The sequence below is a fragment of the Camelus dromedarius genome, chromosome 4, assembly GCF_036321535.1.
Source record: "Camelus dromedarius isolate mCamDro1 chromosome 4, mCamDro1.pat, whole genome shotgun sequence".
Taxonomy (NCBI): domain Eukaryota; kingdom Metazoa; phylum Chordata; class Mammalia; order Artiodactyla; family Camelidae; genus Camelus; species Camelus dromedarius.
The window spans coordinates 72,204,345-72,220,976 of NC_087439.1; the positions used below are offsets into that span (position 1 = coordinate 72,204,345).

A 16,632-nucleotide genomic window follows, 5' to 3' on the forward strand; every position below is an offset into this window, starting at 1 on the left:
ATTGCAATTATTTTGTCCCTAAAGTAAAAAAGAAAGTTCCCTCCAAGGCAGAAAAGATCATATTTTAATACTGGTGCATAATAGATGAAATCTGCTCTCAAAATAAGTAATGCATTTAAATAGAAAATAATTTTTGAAGTTCATAAGTTCCCAAGTCTTAAAGATTTAAATAGCCTAGGGGTCAGCAAAAACCCCTAGATTTCATCAGCCAGATGAAGATGAGGAAATTATGTCGAGGAAAGCCCTGACTTCCTTCCCTGGGACAGAGGTGACCTGTAGATTTGACTTGTAGATTATCTAGAAAATTGTCTTAGTTCTCTACCTTTAAAGATGACCTGAGAGATAAGCTAGATCACATGAAACCTATTTAGTGTCATTTGGTTCTCTGGATTTGTTAACAACATAAGGAGATTTACCATTAACTGCATCAAATCACCAGATCAGGGATTGTGAATCTGTTGAGGTCATGGTGCTGAAATCTAGAAAATCCCTAAAGAGCTTCTTGTCAAGGATGCTGGGTGGACCAGAGGGAGCAGCAGGCAGGCTCCTTGCGGCAGACGGCGTTATGGAATGTGACCTGTGCCTTGCTACATCAGGCTGATGATGCCATCTTTTTCTCTCTAAATATATATTAATCTGCAGTATTATTTTCCCACATGATGCCAGTAAAGGGCCTTTCCATTATTTTAGAGAGGGCCAAACTCAATCTACAGAGGGCTTTCTAAGCAAACATGGAGTTTCATAAGAATAATAATGCTTCTCTAACCCAAAGGGATCTGCTGATGAGTAATTAAAAAAAAAAAAAATCCTCAGAGTCACTTGTGAAGTTCCTTTTTGGGTCCTAAAGTTTAATTTAATAATAGCATTTGCTGTACACTTTCCATATACCAGACATTTCCCCAAGTACTTTACACTTATTTAATCCTCAAAATCCTATAGCATGGCTACTCCTATTTTACAGAATTAATGGAGGATTTTGAGAGGTTAAACAAATCACCCAGAATCACCTACAGAGTAAGAAGAAGAGTCAGGACGTGGAACAGGTCCACTTGAGGCCACACTGATGCTACCAGAAAATGGAGTCAAATTCCAGGATCATAAGCCAACTCCTGTTAACTTGGAGAAAATGATGGGATCTCTTCCTCTAAAGTCAGTTCCCTCTCTCAGCTCCTCTCCCATCCCACTCATACAGCATAACGACGCTATTGTGCCAACAGTGTGGATTTCTCCGTTGAATAAACGCTCACCTAGCCAGCTGGATCCCGCACCTAGCAGCTTCCTCGTACAAATAAACATTCGCTATTTATAACATTAATTACTCGGTACAGCACAATTCTTTTAGGAAAATGTATGATGTGTGTTCAAAAAAGCATTTCTTCCCCCACATAATCATGTTAATCAAAAGAGTTGGCAAGAGATCATAAGAACATCATAAGCTTTGCATAGATGTTAAGAAAAATAAAAATACAACTGAATTTAAAGAGGGTGTGTTCATTTCAGAGATGTTTTTGCTTCTTAATGATCATTCTTCCTTTAAGATCAAGAAGCTGTGTTTCTGATGAGGATAGTGCTAGTCTGTCTCCAAATGCTACTCTTTAGTTCAACTTTCCAAGTGACTCTATAATTTGAAAATAACATTGTCAGAAAAAAAAGCCCACATATCACTTTAAAGTTTTGTGTACCTGTGGGTTTAGAAGGGTTGTTTTTTTTTTTTTTTGAGTAGAGATTTAAAAGTAAATTTAAAATTTCTGAAGAAGCTTTTAGAATTTAAATGTTTTTTAAGAGAAAATTGAGTTCAGTATTGACAGTTGCATAAAAGAGAAAAAGTTGAATCATTAGTTTTCAACTTACTCAATATTAAAAATACCTAAACCCTTATCAACTATGGCTGGTATTTCTATAGGCAGTCATCTTCCAATTTCAAAAATATGTACATTTAGAGAATATATTATTCAATAATAATTTGCAATACTTGCCTACTTCAAATATACTCCAAAATTTCCAGCAAAGATACTTATACCCAGAATTTAAACTAAAAAATGTATAGTATTGAAAAAAATAATCCCTGGGCTAGTGCACACAGGTTTGGGGTACAAAGTGGCTACCAACTACATGCGACCTTAGCTATATCATTTAACTCCTCAGAGCTTCACATGCGCCATTTCTAAAGTGAAGAGCTAGATCTAGTGGGTCACAACCCACTAGTAGGCTAAGAAATCAAGTTATGTGATAAACTAGTGATTTAACAAAACAAAAATAAAGAGTAGAAAGTATCTGCATTATGCAGCAAAGGAAAAAGTATTATTTTATGTAACTTTTGTTTCAGATACACATATACACACTGTGTGTGGTATACTGGAATATGATGTAAATTGTATTTTATTCTGTAGATCACCATCAAAAAAGTTGGAGGAATGCTGAGGAAGATGACTTCCAGGGTGCATCCTTGACACTCGTTACTTGTGTAAGTGACGTTGTGACAGAGACTGCAAACAAATTGTCAACCCCAATTAATGCTCCCCTCTATGTCATAAAGTCGTGGCTGCATACCCAGGACTACAATTCTTAGCTCCTTTTCCTATAAGATGGGACCACATGACTTGTTCTCGCCAATAGGTGTAAGTGTTTCTCGCACTCTTCTTCCCTTTCTGCCTTGGCTCAATACAAACGTATCATCCTTGGGGATGCAGTGTTGAATGAAGATGGTGGAGCCAGAAGATGGAAGGAGCCTGGTATTTCAAATGTTGCCTGGAAAATAGCCCTTACCTTTTGGGGACACCTATTTTTGCTTTCACATGAGCAAGAAATAAAATTCTATTGATTTGGGGGCCATTGTACGTGTTGAGGGTCTGCTTGTCTCGAGAGTGTAACCTTCACTAATCCAGAGGCATCTAACAGCTGGAGGTTCTGAATTACTGGTATCATTTCCATGTCCCGCATGTTAAAGAGCTAATAGAATATGTGTTCAGTAGTTTTGTGTTTTGGTAACCCTTTTGACCAAAGTCTTCTGGACACATATTAGTTTCCTCTGTCTAACCATCAAAATGTTAGAAGACAGACAGAAAAGACTTCTGCTGCGATGCCCTCTTAATAGCGATTAGAAAAATAGGCAAATAAAAGATAACCTATTCCATCACCTAAAGAAAATCATAGTAGGTTTAGCTTCATTTCTCTTTTTTTAAAGTAATGTTTTGTGTTTCTGTGATCCTTCATAGTTTACAAAGCACTTGTCCATATAAAATATATCACTCGATTCTGCCAACAATTCTCGTGGTAAGAAAGCAAGAATGAATTGCCCCATTTTACAGGTGAGAAAATAAAGGCTTTGTGAAATTAAGTAATTTAAAGTTTGCACCAAGAATAGCAGAGCCAGTACCTCAGTGCCACAAATTTAAAGTCCAAATCCTTGAGGTCATATAGGGCTGGATCTCGTTTGCTGCTGTATTTCCAGCACCAGCCTGGAACATGATAAGGGTCTGGGGAATGTAGATCTCATACCCCTTCCCCTGGTTTGGTCTCAATCACCTGCTATCTTTGTGGCAGGAAGAAACATCTTTTTCTTTACATCTAACAAGGGGCACTGACAGCAGACCTGAGAGCTGAGTCAATTGAGTTCGTGTTAGAAAGTGAGAAGTGGAGTGGCGCACATTCTGCTGATTAAAAAGAGTATTTTTTTTTTTGGATTTAATGAGATTTAAACATTTTTCACGGTTTTCCAGGGAATTCAACACTCCTTTGGAGTGGTAACATTTGTTTTAAGCCACATAATGACAATACACACAGTGTTGTTAAGCATTAAATGAAAGAAAAAATATCCACTATCATTTTTGCACATTTAAATATAAGATGGTGTAAAACAGGGCAAAATGCACCCAGATTTTCTGGGGGGGCAAAATGTTCTTATTAACGAAATGCCAAATCATAAGTAGACCAACGGGCTCTGTTTCATTCGCTTTTTGGAGCCTTGTTTACACTTACTGAGGTGGCTGTTGAGGTAAAACAGAAGAGCTTTTGATTTTACCAGTTGAAAGAACTTTTCCAGAAGTCACAAAAAGATTAAATGCTGGGCCCCACATAACTATTTCAGAAATGGTATTTTTGTAGCTATGTATAAATAAAGCCATTTCCAAAGCAGAGGTCTCTGTAGGAAACTTCAGACCAGGCTTTCCATTATTAAGTATGTCTATGAGCTGAAAAGTTTCCTAGATCCAAACCTGGCCTGTCTAGTTATTTTTGGACACCGTGGAGTCTCCAACTTGCAAGGGAATGTCTGCAGCATTCGTTCTGCTGGGTCACAGGCAGCTGTAACACAGCCCAGAGACGATCCTCCAAGGAGTGGGGAGCCGGCACAGCCTGTCCACTTGGGGCACATCTTGTAGAGGAAGAACCCAAACAGTCACAAAATCCACTCTTGAGTGATCTGGAGCTTGTCTGAAAATTTAATAGCTAGAGTTGGAGGTAACTCAGTCCACTGCCATGGGAGAGTCTGGGGGTTCTGAAGGTGGTGGCTGGGAGCTTGGAGTTTATGGCAAATGTTTTTGTAACTGGGACATCTCTCAAACTGGTTTGTGAAGAAACCTTTCATGGTAGAGCTAATCTAGTTTGGTGATCAGCCCAACTGTAAAAACTGAATGTTCTGCTCTGGTTTTAGATCAGCTTAACTGATGAAGCATTGTACAAACCAGTTATTTTGTGTGCGTGTGTATGCGTGTGTGTCTGTGCACCCTGAACGTTTCTTCCAAATGCTAGGGAGAGAGAGAAGCATTCTTTGACTTAATACCTTGATATTTATAGCGTTCCCATTTTGGAGACTGAGTCCACATGGGCTGGACATCCTCTAAGAGACTCTTTCAGTCTGGAATTAATGAAAAGAAATTACCGACCCAATAAGCACATGTTAATTACCTTCACATTCAATATTTAAAGAGGTGGAAAATACTTCGACTCTGAAACCATCATATCCTTGCCAATAAAAGAGTCAGACTCCTTGTCATAGCACATGCCTAATACAGCTCCCAGCATGCGGCACTGTTTAATGAAAACTCGGCTGAGAGCTGACTACATCAGGAAAGGGTCGCATCAGACAGCAGTGTTTACCAGAGGACATTACGTGTTCATTGCCATGATTAGAGGAAAATGGTTTTCTACACATGCAATTGCTATAGGAAAAAAAAAATCCACGTTAGCTTCTTCCTCTGTACCAGGCTTTGTATTTTCCCATAAGTGTGAGCAGGAAAAAAAATAGAGTTTTATTAGCAATTTTGGAGGGGAGAGGGAAAATTGCATTCTACTCCACAAGGATTCTGAACAGGAGAGAAGCATGATGATGTAGTGTGTAGACAGGCTGATTATTCATTCACTAAAAACAATTATGGAATGCCTCCTAGGCCAAAGGCAACATGTGTGGGGCTGAAAAGATATCAACATACATTTCTCAATTCCTGCCCTTAAAGAATTTACAATTCAGAAAGGGAAATGGAAGAGCGCACATTTAAAATCAAGCACGATGTGGAAGAGACCTTTGGTGTTACAGGAGCAATAAAAGGGGGGAAGGAATAATTCTGAGGATGAGGGAGGTTTTAAGAAGGAGGTAACAGCTGAGCTGGGCGTGGAAGGATGCGGAGGATTTCAGCAGAGGAATTACAAGGGGGTGCAGAAAGGCATTCCCCCTACAAAGGGAGAAAGGGACAAAAACACGGAGGGGAGGGAAGGTGGTGTTTTGGGGACTGGTGGGTAATGAATGAATGAAATCTGTGCTTGGGGAGGGGCAGTGGGAGATGGGCCTGGCAGGAAACAGGAACAATGATAAAATTCCTTTAAAAGTACTTTATAGAGTCAAGGTGTTCCCATTGCCTCCGGGGAAATTGCATTCTTCACCTAAAACACCAGCTGAATTGAGGACATAATTGGTTGCTTTAAGTCCAATTATATTTAACTCAGTTGAAGGTAAGGATTATGGATTTTAATATTACTTATGATGGGGTATGCATAATAAGGCCTTTGATAGAGGCTAAAACAATGATATAAAGTACAGTGGTCTGCCCCTCGGCTAGGAAACAAGAAAGAGATGACAAAAAATGAGAAATGAGCCAATTAAATGACACAAAAACATCATGCTTGCAAAGAAACAGAAAAAAAATAATATCAGGCCTTGGGGTTGTGCTTCAAAGTCTAATTTTCTTTCCCCTTTAACTTCCCCTTACTTCATTGGGATTTTTTTCTAAACCATTTAGTATTTGGATTACACTCAGAAAAAAAAAAAGAGAGAGAAAAAAATGAATCCAGTGACTAATTTTAGGCAGGAATTGGAATGACAGATTTGATTCAGTATTTGTTATTTCTACTATCTCAGTTTCTTTGCTGGGGGAGGGTGATTCTTGTCCTGTTCTTCTCTCTCGGAAGATAATTCTAAAGATTACATTCTGTTCCTGATAAATACAGTTGATGAACATAGATCTAACCATATGTAGTCCAAGTGAAAGAAGAGAGGGGTAATTATCTGATATTCTTAAGAGGTGTAAACAAATGCCTTAAAGGATTTAATTTCAAATAATACCTTTTTAAGGCATGGTATTTTAACAAAGGGAGCAACCCCCAGACTCATTGATTCAAACCTTTACATAAGACTCAATCCTGTAAAAATTACTTTCCCAGTTTTTCTTTCAAAATACCCCATTTGTTTCCTTCATAGCACTTATCGCACTGTTACTATCTTGCTTGTTTTTTGTGTATTTTCAGTCTTGCCCAACCAGAAAGCAAAGCACCCAAGAGAAGGGACCGTATCTTTCTTGTTCACAAATGCATGTCCTGCAGGTCGCACAAGGTTAGGAAAAGCCTTGTTATCACGATGACTATCTTTCACGTGACTAACATTTATGGGACAGTTAACTTACTGTGTGTGCTTTGTATCTGTTACCTCATTGAATAGTATATTGAAGGTGATGAATACATGTTTGTTACACGAATGGATTTCTCTTAAAGAAATGGCGTGTAATTTGGATAAGTTATCTCAATGACTAAAGTTTAATTGGGTCTGGCTTATGGCATAAAAATGGGAGCTTTTAGAGAGCTCTTAGAAGGGGGAGAAGTATTAAGTAAAAAGAAAAGGTTAAAGATGTTTTTTTGACCTGCCTTCTGCAGTGTTCCTTCTTTCAGAAAATAGCCTTATTATTTATTTTCCTCATTATTTAAGTAGGCATGCTCAATGCAAACCTTCTGAAAAGTTCATTCCATTCTAGAATCATTTCACACATCCCCAACAGCAAAAGCACCTTTTTCCCACTTTGCTTGCAGGAGGCTCCTTAATGAACATGCCACCAGCTGTATAATGGAAATTTCAGTCCCTCGTAGTGACTCAATACATTCACTGATGATTAATTTAAAGTTGCAGTCCAGAGAGCACTAATTTTTCATTGAATAAAATTTCAAATCAATATATTACATTTCTTTCTTAAGAACCACATGGATTAAAAATTAAAGGGCAAATGAACAGTTAGCCTGCTCCTTGCTGGCGTATATCGATCCTCAAGATCCTTAAATATTGAGGCATGCAATAGAACCAATCGAGTTTATTCCAATGGAAAATTAATACGTCCAACTCGCCTCTAGAGCACAAGCATTTAAAATGGTCTAAGTGGTTTAAAATTATGTGCACGTTTAAAAAGTCTCATTAATAAATATGTTCAGAGACTGTCACCTAATCGTCTCTGCCATTCTGGATTGTTGAAGGAGGCAGCGTGACAATATCTCTTGAACTTCAGAACAGTGTAGAGCATTTGAATGGCAGTCACACAGCCCCAGTGGGCAGCGTGCCTGGGAAGATCTCTCTGTCTGAACCCTCTGCCCAAGTGGCTTCCTACAGACCGCAAAATGCATACACGCGTGGTGTCTACATCAGATGGAGCTTCTGTGAGGTCTGGGATGGTGGGCAACCTGGAAAAGCTAGAAATTATTCAAATGTTAGAAGAAAGATGGCAACGGCAGAGCTACTGCTGAGTTTGCTGGTTTTAGAAATGATGGTCTGGATCTCCACAGGGTAAGGGTGTACGCGTGTCTGTTTAAAGGGTGGAGCCTCAGGAAATCCAGGTGACACTTCTTCCTCCTGCCCTTTTCACCCCTTCCCAGGCAGAATTTCATGACAGGAGCCTTTACCCATGGCCACTATTTCACCCACATCTTGAGTGCTACCCACTAAGAATTAGCTTTCCTCTCTGCTAGGGAACAATGGAAGCCAATGCACTGTGGCCACACCCTTGCAAAACGCTGAAAGGATGCCCAATGTGCAGAGCACTCTCATGTACAATGTTTTCTTTTTCTTTCCTCTAACAATCTTATGAAACAATTTAGAGTAGGAATCATTTTCCCTTGGTAATTACTTTGTCAGTGAACGTTGGAGCTGGGACCCAAACTCAGGTCTTCTGGTTGCAAGCTCACTAGTATACTAACAGTGATCTCTGTGGCTCACCTCCCCGACTCCCCCAAGACTAATATCATGCCAGGCCTGTTGGTAAACTTGTTCTTCATTGATTCCAGTCAGTTCTTTGAAGGGAATTGTCTTGTCTCTTCTTCCTCAATAAAATAAGAGATCTTGAGGATAGCTATTTGGGTTATTTGGACTCCCCCAAAGAACCAGAAGATCCACTCAGAGGCTTCATGAATAGAGTTTAACAAAGGTTCTCTTTACAGAGATGTGGGCAGAGTAAAGAAAACCAACAGGGGATGGTAAGGCACCCAGGACTTAACAGGAAGCCACGCCCCTCCTTAGCCTGAAGAGGGAGAGGGGTGCTACTCCTGGAACACGGAGCAGACTGAGTCTTTGAAAAGGAACCATGTAAGAGAAGCTGAGGACATAAAGGAAGGATCCTAGTGACGTCTAGGGGCATGCGACCACTGCCCAAACCCTGGGGCTGGCAGAGGCTCTGGTGGGGGAGCGGGAAGTAGATACTCCAGCACCTATCTCCTCCTGGCCTTTGATCTACTACTGTTGCCTCCAATTGGATTAATGCAACCAAGGCAAGGGGCCGAGTGAAGCTGTCCACAGAAGTCAGCCTCCTGGGACTCAGAACGGAGAATCTGGAGGGGCAAACCAAGAGTACTAGCACAGGAAAGTTAATACTTGGTGACTGGAACTTTTTCTTCATTCCCTTCACTTTTTACCACAATTTACTATAGACCTCTTTCCTCTTTCTGCTTTTTTCATTCAGGATGCCTATTACTTACTTCTGTGTTTTATTATAAGAAACACAACTCCTCCCAATGTATATATGTTCATGTACACACACACACACACACACACACACAGAGTAAAAAGGCATAAAGCATATTTTTCTCTCTTGCTCAGTAGAGCCAGTTTAATGAATGAGTAGGGTCTGTGGACTGGTGTTGTGAAATAGCTTTATTTTCTCACACCACAATATTTCAAAACTGCTCTTTTTCCTCTCCTTTCTCCATCACTGGAGATATCTAAGGCAGACCCTGTCATGTTTTCCAGTCACTTCCACATATTAATAAACAGTGCTATTCTCAGGTATTAAAAAGCCCAGCTTAGTTTAGGTCAAAATCTTCCATGTCTCATGCAATCTGAAGTTTTGCCCTGGCTGTCAATACTTTGACTTGAGCAGTGCCTGAACATCTGCAGAGGAAAGGAAGAGACGGAGGAGACAGAGGGCCCTCTTTTCTCTTCCTGGTTCTTGTCACCTGACTCTGAGTGGCAGAGGTCTAAGTGATGGTTTTCTCTCATGGGGCATGTTGTGGGGTTCTTTTGTGACCTTCCTCTCTCAGATCCTTCCATTAAACCCTTCCTGGTTACTGAGGGCTTACCGTTCAGCACCACCACATCTCACGTGGAGTTGTGCAGGGCGGTGACTCACAGGTCCTGCTTTGGGTAGTGCGTTTCTTACAGATTTGGGGATGAGGTCATCCCAGGACAGATCATACTTGGCTACCTGTTGTGATGGCCACTGTTCTCCACGTGAAGCACCAGGAATATTTGCTTTGACAAACTCTGGAAGGGTAGACAACTTCTACTGTAGCCCTCTCTGCTCAAAGCCCTACTTCACACTTACTTAAGTGAAAACGAGTGTGGATCTATGTCCTTCAAACCTCATGGACCCAAGTCAAACCCCTGAGAGGTATTCTTGAATCCCTCTCTCCTTTGAAGGTGGCTGGGAAAAGCACAGCCTTCTTACGAATCTCTCCCCGGATACGTCCCTGCTAACCTCTCCCTCTCCCTCACCTTTTCTTACAGAGAGTCTGAGGCTCAAGAGCCTAGTAGTCATGTGTACGGAATCTGGAGCTTCCATAAGAATGTGTGCACACTTAATAGCTATTGTTCTCAGCCACAGTTTATAGACTGGAAAAGTTGCATTTAGACTCCTGTTACAACCTTAGCATTGTGTACATAGGAGAAAGTCAATTCCATAATCTCATCCCTACAGGGAAGCCATTAAGTATTCTATACCTATTCTTTTTTCCTACTCCAGGCACATTGTATATAGTTGTAAACTCAATATTGTGACCTTTTCCCCTTGATTTATTTACTATTTGGTTATAACCACTTTTCCTATATCTATATGGCTCATCTAACAATTTAATAATCCTTAATTGAGCACCAATCATGTACGGACACTATGCAGCCACCAAGAACTATATAGTAGGGGAGGAAACAGACATGATAGGTTACATTTTAAAAAGGCAGTTAGGCATTAACGAGATCATTACAAAAAGTATGATGAGTTGTGTGATCTTCTAACACATATAATTAATATTTCATCAGGTGTATATACCATATTTTACTTAATTATTTCCCTATTGTTTCCTATTCTGAGCAACATCATAAGCATGTAAATAGTATTTTCCATATTCTGAATCATTTTATTAGGCTAGATTCCAGCAAAGAAGATTAGGCGCAGTGCATTTTTTAATTAGCTTGAATTGAAATGCTTGTGTTTTGAGGATTCTAAGGCAATCTGACATCATCCATATAAACCATTTAGAACAAAGTGGGATTATGGTAATCACTCAATACACAATTAGATATCATTACTATCACCACTATCCTCTGAGATAATTATAATTATCCTGAGATGTCATGACTCTTTTTACGAAGAAAATATATCCCATGTTTCTCTTAAATATAGCATAGGACATACATTCACATATCCCATGAAAACAAAGCAAATATCCCAGGAAATAGAAATGGAATCAGACGTTTCATGAAAGTCTTGTTGGTATCCTTAGACATCCAGACTACTGCTTTTTCTTTCTGACTACTAATTTTTCTTTGCTACAGAGCTAAGCTATGGCACTCTAGAGTGAAAGATAAGAATCAGAAAATTAAGTTCCATAGTTCGTGATCTCATCATTATCTGAATTTCTACTAGTTGCTCTTAGCTTATCCACCACTTTATTACAAGATTTATGAGAAAGTATTTACAAAGCACAAAATATAAAAACATGCCTGTCACTGGAAATAATATATGTACATTTTGCACATAACTCATTTATGCTTGTATCATTTATTATTGTTACACTGCATATGGATGATCTAAAAATATGGGCTATAAAGTATATCTGTCTCCTATCTAAGCTTCTTTATTGAAACTACAGTGTCCTTTTAAAAATAAAAATTTGAGAAAAAAATACAAATCTGACCATTTTGATTCCATGCTTAAGACTGTTTAATGGTACATTTCAGGTGAAACTCAAAAGCAGTCCAAGGTTTAAAGTGCTCAATTGTCTGATAAAAACCTAGAAATTAGGAATGGGAGGGCATAAGAGGGAAGTTAAAGAAGTAAAAATATTCTAAAGGTCACATTCTACTAAAGCAGGAGAGAAACAGAAGGAAAAGAGAGTTTATCAATGGGTAAACAATGTTTCGTGTTGGTGAAAATAGTATTTTGTTTTCAAATAATGAGAGAGTATTAGGTGAGTAATAATGAGAAAAGGGTAAAAGAGGTAGCAATTTAATAGAGTAGAAACTATTGTGAACTCACCAGGGAAAAAATTTAATGAAAAGCAATCTGATTAAATCAGAAAAACAAGAGAAAATGGGCAAAATGAAAATATAAAGTAGCTATAAGATAGAAAGAACAAAATCAATTACATCAGTGATGATCGTACATGGGAAACCAACCTAATTCTCCCATAAAAGACAAAGACTATTAAATTAGGACTAAAGCAAAGCTCAGGTATGTACTGATTACAAGAGAATCACTTACAATGAAGGATAAAAATAAAGGAGTGAAGGAAGAGATTGTAGGCAATTGCAAAACAAAACAGAACAAAACAGACAAAAACAAAAACAAAAAACCAGAAAAGATAAAAAAAGAAAGCAAGAAGGCAGAAGAATTATATTAATATCAGACAAGCTGGAATTTAAGTTTAAAAGTACTAAATAGAACAAGGATGCAAATTATTCAATGATAAAAGTCACAATCTATGAAGAAGCTATAATACTTATAAACTCAGATGCACCAAACAACCTAAAAAATAAATAGATAAAGGAAAATCTATTGGGAAGTCAAGGAAATTTTAATAAAAATTATAATAGAAGATTTCAATACATCTCTTTCAAATTGGATGTGTCTAGGACAAAGCCCTCAGATTTGGCAATATTCCTTCTGCCCAGAGGGGCTTTACCCTAATTCATCACCAGGGTATTCATGCTCACCTTTTAAATTTTACTTTAGAATCATATTCTCCACGCAACTTTTCATTTACTCCTCTCTCCTGATAGAATTAACCATTCTCCTTGGATTCCAGTGAGTTCCTTACATACATGTACCTAATACAGATCTCATAGTGTTTTCCATACTTATTGGGGAAAGGTCTACCTCTCCTGGGAGACTAACCTTTGAGAGAATTATTGGGGTAGTATTCTGATTTACTAATAAAAGTGTTTGCACCTCCACTATGGACTTCATTGAATTTCTTCTCCTAAGCCCTGATCTCCTCTAGTCAAGCCATCAAACTTGGGCCCACCACACCCAAGGGGTGGTAAAGAACAATTGGAAAAATAATCCAACTTACCACAGTGTAGTACCAATATAGTAGAAGTGTTCATCATAGTATGTGCTAACTGAGAGACTTGAACCTCCACAGGCATAAGAAAGCTTCTGAATGTTCTTCTGTTTGAAGAGGGTCATGCAAATGACTGACAGACCTGTAACACCTGGATGAGGAGGACAAAGAGAGTGTGGATGGGAGACATGACTTTTCTTAGTAATGCCAGTGGAGAGGTGGCCATGCCTGAGAAATCAAGCAATTGAGTAGTTACCTTGGCACATGCCAGCACAGAGCAGGGAGTGGCTGCCAATCAGATCCCTTTTCCTCCTCCCACTATAACAGCTATGTTAGCTGATGAGAACCCAGAACCCTATGATGTGGGGAAGGAAAAAGGGAAGGGGAAATCTGGAAGTAGACCTTGAAACAATAGATTTTATCTGGAAATGACTAAATTAAGGAATATGCCATCAGACAGACAGGCTCCAGTTAGCAAAAACTAAATTGCATTTGTTCTCGTCCAAATTGGTGACATGTAAATATCACACCTGCTACACAAGATTATATCCCTTATCCCAGGCATGGTGCCTGGTAGGTGGTAGATGCTCAAGGAATGACTGTTTATTTGAATGAAGGATCAAATAATAATTGAATAGTTTAAATCTAAAGTTTCTTTAGTATCTGCTATTGAAATTTAGGCAAATCATTTGTCTTTTTAGACTTTACAGATTTGTTTTTATTTGTTTACTTTTTGCTTTTCACTTTGAAGAGATTGGTTTGAGAAAGTTGTGTTCATCTAGATGTTTGATGTGATTGAGATCTGGTGATTTTAAAACTAATGCATGTAAAAGAGAAATCAGACATGAAGGTCTACTTCCTCAGTGAAAGCCAGGTCTATTGATGACTGTCTGTGATCTGTTCTCAAGACTCATTGTTAGTTGGGACAGAGCCTCAGCACCTTGGAATCTATTTTATTCTTCTCTATGAAATTCAGAATGAAGTAAAATAGAAATAGTAAAAGGATCTTCTACCACACCTTCAGAGGCTTGGTTACACCCATGAGCAAACACAGGAACAATCACTTATCTTTGTAGTTGAAATAACAATTTTAGTTCCCTGATGACTAATGAAGTTGAACACCATTTCATATGTTTATTGGATATCTTTGTTTGTGAAGTCAATAACCAGTGTTTATACTGAGTTTTCTGATTTCTTTTTTCTTGATTTGTGGGACGTTTTTGTTTGTTTGTTTGTTTTTATCTTTTTCTTTTTATGTCTTGTAGATTCAAGTCCTTTATGTCAATAATACTTTCTCCCACTCTTTGGGGGTATATTCTGTTTCCAATAATGGTTTCTTTTTATAAACAGAAGTTCTGTATTTTCATGTAGTCTAATTTATCCATCTTTCTTTTATGCTCAGCATAATTTTTGTGGCCTGTTTAAGAAATTTTACCTACTCCAAGGACACAAAGTATTCTTCTATGTTTTTTGTACTCTCTTTGAAAGTTAGTTTTCAAATACTTAGTTTTCCACACTGGGCCTGTTGTCACCTTTTCTCCTTCTCGTACTCTTGTGGCACAAGAAAGATGGCTCTGTCACTCTTCCAGTTTTATAGCTTGGAATCTGTGTGTATTCTAAATCATCACCATCACTAAATATTGAATCTCTGTGGGTAGAGTATTGCACAAGAGTGACACTTGACTTTAAATTTTGGGTGTGAGTTTAAATTTTTCTCCTCTTTGAGAAAAACCCTTGAATTCTTAGCCGTTCTCCTCCCTCCCACTGTGCCGAGATTTTTATGTGCTTTTATAGTTTATTGTTCATCCAGAATGCCTCTCCAAATCCAAAGCCCACAAAACCACACTGAGCTAAAGCCATGTTTTCCTTAAGGTAACAGAGGAAGCAAAAGTACGGAAGGATAATAACTCCAACCCAGTGAAACTAGGCTCCAGGCCAGTTTTAGCTCTGAATGTGCCTTTCCTTATGACCATCAAAAAAAAAAAAAAAAAAAAAGTAATAATTTTGTTACTGTTAAAAAAGAACAATGTTGAATTTGTTATTCCATAAGATGTAGAAACTCTATCAAGGGCTTAAAGTATCTTCATGGTTTTAGATGTAAGCTATATCTCAGGTTTTTTGTGGGGTTTTGTTTGTTTGTTTGTTTTGTTTTACAGTTGGGAGAAGATATGAATGCTGAAATTTGGAATGAATTCTTATGGGAGACAAAAACAAATGGTTTCTCTTCTGAAACTCTTCCAGAGTTATATTTTGTTTCAACAGTTTGATCAAATATTTTTTTCAGGAGAATAAAGCCATTATTCAAGCATCATTTTGAAACTGCTATAAGATTAATGAACAAATTTTATGCCCTATGCCAAACTTCATTTTCTCTACAAAATGGAAATCACTGGGAAACTAGAGTATAAAGAGAAATATAACTGACATTACGCTTGAGAAGACCTGCAAATCAAGCAAAGTCTGCTTAGAAAGCTTTTACTCTCTCATTTTAGTCTGTTATTATAGGAGCCAGACAGTAGTTCCACAAATGGTATTACAGTCCCAGTGTACTGAATAGCCATAACTGTGAAATATGCCTCCTTAAAAAAAACACACAGCTAATGCCTTCTCTTGACTACAGCATTCTGGTTTAGAATGAATTCTGTTCTTTGAGGTCTAGGAATAAAGAGCTAGATTCTCTTTTCAAATTCAACATCACCTCTGTCAATCGATTGCTCATCCACTACACATTGAATGCCTAGTCTGTGTCGAGAACTGTGCTATGTATTTAGATTATTGAGATGAATGAGCTACGGTCTCTGTCCTTCAGGATTTTATAGTGGGAAGAAAGATACGTAAATTGACAACTATATTATATGGTGCTAAGTGTTATGGAGAGGAATTACAGGGTATAAGTACCATCAAAATGCGACACAGCATTCAGAGAAGGCTTCTCAAAGGAGGTGATGTGTGAGCTGACAAGTGGATAAGTTTGATTTTGCTCATTGATGATGAGAGTAAACTAAGAAAATAAAATACATGGAAAGAGCCATATGTAAATGGTATTACATTTAAAATAATGATAAAAAAGAACTCTTGTGGGGAATGGTAGGAAGGAAGCTCCAAAGTTCATAAGCTGTGTTTAGGCTTAAGGAGTTGAGCTAAAAACAAAGTGCAAAGAATGTCAAAGGCTACAGAGAAGAAAAGGAGAGGGGCACAAAAATATTGTTGGATATGGTAGCACTGAGCTCCTTGGAGATTAAATCAAGACCATTTCAGCTGGATAATGAATGAGGATAATGGAGTGCCATGGGCAAGAGTCAATAAGAAGTGCAGAGACTTAGAGACACTTCCTTCTAGAACCTTGATTTGAGGACAAGGAATGAAAGGATGTCTGGTTGGCTTGTTGTGGTGGTTGGGGTGTTTAAAAATTTTTTTTTATATTTTGACAGAATTTTAGACTTTAGAGAATTTTCAGTCATGCAAATAATTCCTATATATGCCTCACCTCTTCACCTGTGGTTCCTAAATGCTATTTTTAAAATTATATTCGACACATTTGCTTTCCCTCTCTCTTTCTTGCTCTTACTCTCTCTCACTATTATTTTTCTGAGCTGGTTGGGAGTAAATCAC

The 16,632-nt window shown here is 38.2% G+C and overlaps 1 long non-coding RNA gene across 1 annotated transcript in view; it reads left to right on the plus strand.

The window, feature by feature from the left end:
• Window positions 1–2,821, plus strand: part of LOC105099165 (uncharacterized) — a 48,880-nt gene extending 46,059 nt beyond the window's left edge. Inside the window, exon 4 of the long non-coding RNA XR_010380672.1 lies at window positions 2,391–2,821. This is a non-coding gene — a long non-coding RNA (uncharacterized LOC105099165). The remainder of the gene's footprint in view (window positions 1–2,390) is intronic.
• Window positions 2,822–16,632: the final 13,811 nt, after the last annotated feature.